A 7236-nucleotide genomic window follows, 5' to 3' on the forward strand; every position below is an offset into this window, starting at 1 on the left:
TATTTTCATACCAAAAATGTAAATAATACTCATTATATAGTAACAAAGATTGTTTTATTTAGCAAAATTGTTACTTAAGACCTAGGAAAACGTATATAGAGCAACAACGCATATTGTGCGTATTCGTGGCGCGCGCGCCCGTACAGAGACAGTACTTCGGCGGACTGGACATCCGAAGCGAAAGGGTTAATCCTGCGTTTGTCAAATTATTTTATACATTAGTCGACAAACTTTTAAATTGCGTATTAAAGTTTGTTATACATGAGTAATAGGCAATTATATCGAGAAATTGAGAAACAGTTTTTCGAAGGAAGCAGTTTTCCTAATTTCAAATAAAATTGAAAAAGTTAGGCTACTGCGATTCCCTCATTGTTCAAAGAATATTCGAGGTGATGAAGAAAGGGGTGTAAAACTGTCCCAGACAAGGTCTCTCGGCGAGGTCCTCGTCACGCGGAGTTTACCGCTGATCTCGTTAAAACTTAAGACCAACCGGAACTAACCACCGAAGCGGCTCCCAAATCGGCTTCCCACGGCGGAAATGAACGCGATAAATCCTCTCCCCCGCACGAATCCCATTGGAAATACCTCGTCGCCCTACCCGAGTCTTTTCAGATTGCACTGTCCCACGGAAAAAGGAAATTCGAAGACCGATCCTGATCTCGAATTCAAACAACGAGACCCTTGATAAACCAAAGTTATTCATAGTGTCAAGACAGAAGCTGGGGGCAAGCTTATTCACTTGGGCGCTCTGCGCTGTTTAAACCACGGGAAGCCTGATCAATCTACAAAGTTAATTCCGTCTCTAAAAACGCACGTACCGCGATAAGCGTAGACGCACGATATATAACCGGTCGTTGACAAAACCAAACACAGGAAGGGGGGCTCGAGTTGACGCGAAGATAGCAACGCGAACAAACGGACAGACGGACGGATAACGGGCGAAGAAAAATGGGGACCCGGCTGGCAATTCGGTAATACGGTACTGGCGTCGATGTTCGACATGATCAATCGGTTGCCTTTACCCGAGCAGAAAACGTGATCCAGGAACAATATCACGGCGATGTTCGCTCTTTGAGCCCTACGATTCTCGCACCGTTCCCTTTCACGAACTTCAGAATGAAATCCTCGTGAAAAATCATCCGGACTCGCGGAACAAATCGCGTTTGAATCCGAGCAGATTCGTTAGGGGAATCCTTGTGTGGCGAGAGCCGTGTTTATTAGGCGAGGCTTGAAAGCGAAGATGCAGCGAGGCATCTGTTTTTCTTCGTTTTTAACGCCTAATATCTATTTCTCCGAATATCCCCACTCATGTGGCGATAGCCGTGTTTATTAGGCGAGGTTTGAAAGCGAAGATGCAGCGAGGCATCTGTTTTTCTTCGTGCTTAACGCCTAATATCTATTTCTCCGAATATCCCCACTCATGGGATCTATAGTGTTTATAAGGGATGAGGTCACGTCGTCTGGAGGGCGAAGTCACTTTGAGTACGACCGAGCCGAGAGACAGACCTCAGTGGTTTTTGTTAAGTTTTTGTTGTTAATAAATTGACTTTTAATTATACACCTATTACTTAATATCGAAACCCACCAATATTCCAAACTTGTATAATAACAAGTACCAGAATCTTGAAATACGAAATCTTCTAAAAGTGATAATAACAATATAAATATTTAACTTCTCTTGGCACATAACGTAAAAAGACACATTGAGCTTTTTATAGTAATATAAGGTTCAGTTTATAAGACATTCATAGTTTACTTTATAGAACGTATAACTCTTAGGTTTATTTTATGGAACATTGCAACTTCCTTTTATGCTCATTCGCAGATTGCAAAGTGTTTGAAGTTTTGCTTGCCAGTTGACATAACTCGTCTATTCAGAATTCCTACGTGTTTCCCTTTTGAAGCTGACGATCTACCGGTAGTGTTACTCGATAATGCATTCAACGTCTCGTCAATGGCAGCCAATCTGACAGTGTTCGGCTCTCCCTTTCCGAATATCCATCTACATACATATTGGAGCGGCTGTATAATCATTTATATGCGGACAAGACCGGCAGGAGTCACGGCCGTGTACGTGAATGCTGTGTTATTAATCATATCAGTCTAGACAGCTCCGGGCGTTAAACCGGATAGCGAGTAGTGCCACTGTCTATTCTACATGTGTTATTCTACAAAAAAAATTTTGCGTTATCAATATAAAAATTGCTGCAGTCTGAAAATGAACAATTGACGATCAATTGAAATTTGAATGCTGGTATTTTTTTTCTAACATATTTCTATATCGAAAATTGTGCTATTAGGAAATTTAACCGTCGTGAGTCGCAACATCTGCCGAGAGAATTGCTGGCTTAACTTCGTAGGTAAGAGAAAATAACGTAAAAACATCCCGACAGGTCTGGACTTTCCGGCCATCGGATAACAACCATCAAGCGGAATCCTATAAAGTCGGAAGATACAAGCGATAAAGTTCCCGTGTACGTGATAAGAACACGAGAGGACGAGACTCGGTCGTATCACGATGAAACCGAAAACCGTTGCTTCGAACGATTCGATCCGAAGCGCCAAAGTCCGCCACCCCCTTGGAACATCGACGACGACGGTGGTGGTGGCGGTGGTGGTGGTGGTGGTGGTTGGCCGTGACCTGACGAGTTTTAAATTTCCCCTGTCGTTTCGCGGTCGGGTATCAGCTGGAGGGTCATAATGTCGGCAAAAATCCAATATCGCATTCAATAAGCTCCGCCGTTCGAGAGATTCTATCCCCCTCACACCATCGGCTCCACCCTCGGAAAGAGGTTTGCCGGCGAACCCATGAGCATCGCCGCTTGATGACTAAACCTCAAACCAGGAATCAAGACTTTTTTCTCCTCTTTATTGACTCGGTGCGCCCTTCCGACCATTCCAGCAGCAGCCGGCTTTCCCCGCCCGGGGAAATTCTGTCTATCAATTCAGCGAATTTTATAAAAACATCGCGGCAACCGTTTCATCATTTATATTTCCAATATTATTTCTTTGTATAAAGATAAAATGTTTGATGCGCGACGCGTTGGGCGACAAAAACGATTTTGTTATTAAATTTTGCGAACGTACTGGATAGTTAAATTTAATTTTCAATTGAATTTTTCCATATTTATATCATTAATATAAATTCTTGAAGCAACGTCGGTTAAAAATGTGAAAAAGAATACTGGCCCCTCGGTTATAATGGGATGCGAGCCAATAACGTTTTACCGCGAACGATGCAACGAAAAATCGAAAACGCGGCTCGTGTAATATTTCCCGGGGAAAATTTTCTCGCCGATTTCGACCTCGCCAGGAACCAAATTATTTCGCGCCGAGGAATTTATTGAAGCCGATTTCCATCGGGGGAATTAAAACGCGGGAACAAAAAAAACGCTGGATAAATAAAAGCGGAATAACCACGGCTTATCGGGATATCTAAACTATTTATACATAAAAATCTGATAAACATTTCAGCCAGATAATATATAGACTTCGTTAAAATAATTACAATAAATGGAATATAGTAAATCACGTAATAATTTCTCATTGTTCATTTAAAAAAATTCAGATTAATCATCATTGCAGACGCCAGTTGAACAATTACAATAAATCAAAGGACAGAATCCTATATTAATAAACATACAGTAAATCACATCATAAATTATTCGGTAGTCTCGTTGTTTATTTAGTCATAATATTTCATTAGTCACTCGGCTGTGTTTTAAAAAGTATCGTAGGACTTACGAAGAACCGTGAACGCAGTCGGTCTGACCATTAACGGTATGTTTCTACTGCGCCCGCGGTTCACTCATATTTTTCCGCGGATCTCTCTTGTTTTGCCCATTGGCGATGCGCAACCGTGGCAAAACTTTCAGCAAAGTGGATGATAACTTTTCTGTACATATAAGTACGGACACGCCCGAAGTATTACTCAGGTATAATATAATCGCATTTACGAAAAGCTTCGTATCCAAGACAAAATTCTAATCAAATCTTGGAATTGTTTAAAAAGTATAAATGACTGAAAGCAAATGCTTAGTAGCCGCTCTGTAGATAGCCCGACCTGATTTCTCATTGTACTTCTTTTAACTCAAGAAATAACAGTAGTTTCTGAGGGAGAGGATGAAAGAACCTAGAGAATGCGTTCCGCTCTATCGATTCCAGCATGGTCTCCCGACCAAGGACTCACCCAAGGGGAGAAGCAACCTAAATTACGGGTTGCGTGACTTATCCGCGGGAGCACAGGAAACGGGAGTAAGTAGTCGAGAGAGAAGACGACTGTACCGTAGCAGTAATCATTGTGTTTTTCCACAGGAACGGTATCCCGAATTGTCCGGTTACGCTCGCGTGCACCGGTGTAACAGTTGCGAGTCCGCGCCGTCTAATTTCCGCGATCAACCGGACGCGTATGAGGAACGCGTGTGTGTCTTGCAGAACGAAAAGAACGAAGACGGCCGGCTCGATGGCATCGATTCCTCCCGGCTCGCCGACCGCCAATGGGAGCTTTGTCATATTTCACGCGACCTCCCGCGACCCCGGCATCCGATATCAAGGGTGTAAAAGAGAAAAAAGGAAAAAAACTACGCGCTGGATAAAGTTTTACGACGCGGGACACAAAGGAGCTTTTGTGCCCCGGTGTTTCACGGGGCTGGATTAAAAAGATCGATCCTTGCGGATAGGAACTCGCGAACCTTTCGACGATACACTGTGCAGTTTCGAAACTTACATAATATACCTCAGAAGCGAACCGAATCTCAGATTGCTCAAGAACGACAGTAAAATGTATACAATTAATGGGACAGTAAACAGTTGAAATAGATGATAATACGATCTGTTCATGCGACGAGGAATAAATTGATAGGAACACGGTATGAAGTAAATGAATTTCATCGAAGACGTTTCCCTACGATCCACCCAATATCCCAGCAATTCCCCTGACTCTGGCAGGCTCCAGAGAAATATCCTCCCGCGTCCCGAATCGAAAGCCCTGTCTGTCGCGTGTCCGTGTGCTCCTCTTCATCGCGCGAGTTTTCCCCGAGAGCAATCTCCGCGAGCAAAAAGGGAGGACGGTGGAAAAACCGGAACGTTTGTATCCACGTAGAGGGGGGGCACGCGATCCGGCCATATGGCGAGACTCGTTGCGTCCACGAGTTACATTCGGGCGTATCCTCCGGTGCTCGCCCATTTTTGCTCGAGTGCGGCTGGAAGAGGAAACGGGTAATGGACAAGATCCGAGCGGGTCGAAATAAGGCGATCACTATGCATTCGACGCCCGTATCTATGCGCTCTCGCCCGGCTCAGCCAGCGTAACTACCAATAAAAGGATACCTCGGGAGATTTCTCTTTATTTCGGCATCAGCGATCACTCGATGCTCGCTCGAACAGAAAATCGTGCCCAGACGCAGATGCGGTGGATCGTTTCCTAGCCACGCTCTACCCTCCCCTCTCTAACCGATCCCCTCCCTCCCGGTCCCGATATTGAGTACTACGGAATCGTGCTTTGCTTTTACAACGGCTCTTCATACTTTGTAATTGAAGAATTTTTCACACACCGAAGGGGGCGTGAAGCTTTAGTGGTGATACGTGCTCATAAACTTGAATAACGTTTACATGGTCCTACGAATCTCTTAATTAAATCACAACTTTTTATTCATTGGTGAAACACGTACCGTATTAAGTTTTAAAAAAAACTTCAAAATTTTCGTTGTTTAATGTTTGATTGAATTTCAGAACGCAATTCGTGTTCTGAAATTGTGTAAAGTTAGATTGGCTGTTTCACCTGCGAGTGGTTAATGCAATATAATGTGCGCGCGAACTACGAAATACTAATTCGATAGGTTTTCCGCAACCACGCGGCCGAAACAATTATTCCTTGGAGCGGAACGCGCGCAGCTGTGATTTCAATGGAAATGAGAATTTCAATTTTCATCTTATTTCCAGTAGACCAAGTCATATAGTTCCACGGCGGTGAAATACAATACAGATTGTATCCGGCTTCGATGTTCCGATACATCGTAACCAATGTCAGTATAAAAAAACAAAACGGAATTCTATTGAGCGAAAGCAAAAAATTGATAAGCATTTAAAAGTGTGAATTACTTTATCGGATACAGATTTCTTAATAATAAATTTCGCAATAAAATCGCATAAAATTATGCTACCAGTATTGAATTAAGGACGAACAATTTCGAGAATCGTTAGACGAGTTAATGCAGCATCACGGGGCGAAAGATAATCGGGGAAAGATCCGTTTAGTCAGCGCGCGGGTCCAATTGATCGAACGCGATTAAAAACGACGCGGGTATCCATCATTTTTGAGAGCGGGCGCAGCCGGAAGGAAGGTGCCCTCTCCCGTCCGGCACGATCCGGGTAAAAACCGGTCGACAGGCGGGCACGAGGTTGTTCCTCGACGGTCGTTTCCGTGCTGCGACAGCGCAACTCGAGCGCGCGATAATTGCCGAGCCGGCGCGGCAGTTTCGAGAGAGGGCCACGGCGCAATCAATTAACCAGACGGGACGCGATGCTCGGACATCGATCCGCGCCGCGGTGGACAGCGGAAAGGTCGATTATATATCGCGTGTCGCGATCGCGTAATTAATGACACGTAGCGAAACGATTAAAGCTACCGTGAATTACCGCGAACTTTAGAGATTCGGCACGATTTAACTAATTCATAAAACTACAGAACGATGTTTCTTAGTATTTTTTTTATAAGGGAACCTCTCAAAAGGGACGGAGTATGGAACGTACGACAAAAAAAAGGAACGTTCTTTTGAAAACGCTTCACTCGAAAAGAACGTGGGTGTCTTACTTTCTCACGGGGACTTGACGGTAATTTGATTGAAGCGGCTTCAATATTTTAGTCCCACTGTGGTAGGAATATTGTCGCAGATCGACGGGGGCTGAAACAGAAACTCGTGTTCCCCGATATTTGCATTCAATTACAGCGCTGCAATTCTCAGTACTCTTTCCAGCTCCGAGATGAAACTCTACTTTACGATACCGAATAACGGTTTAATAAGCTCCGTGCTTCTTTATACTTGGCATAAAGTTGCCTGTCGTACGTTTCGCAAAATAGACTTTGTAATTTCCTAGCTAACTCGGATTGTAATATCGTCGATGTACTCTTTGACAGCGATTAATTTTTCTTTGAAACTTGGTGTCATAAACGGGCTTATGAAGATTAATAGTGTGGGATTGGAAGGTTTTGTGAAAACAAGATCGTATAAGATATGA

General features: G+C 43.6%; 1 protein-coding gene across 1 annotated transcript in view; it reads right to left on the reverse strand.

Moving 5' to 3' along the window:
- Nucleotides 1-7236, reverse strand: part of Pgant2 (polypeptide N-acetylgalactosaminyltransferase 2) — a 185927-nt gene that overhangs the window by 157446 nt on the left and 21245 nt on the right. The gene's annotated exons all lie outside the window — the stretch shown is intronic.

This window comes from Ceratina calcarata, unplaced genomic scaffold (assembly GCF_001652005.2).
Source record: "Ceratina calcarata isolate Rehan_Ccalc_2016 unplaced genomic scaffold, ASM165200v1 scaffold216, whole genome shotgun sequence".
NCBI classification, from domain to species: Eukaryota; Metazoa; Arthropoda; class Insecta; order Hymenoptera; family Apidae; genus Ceratina; species Ceratina calcarata.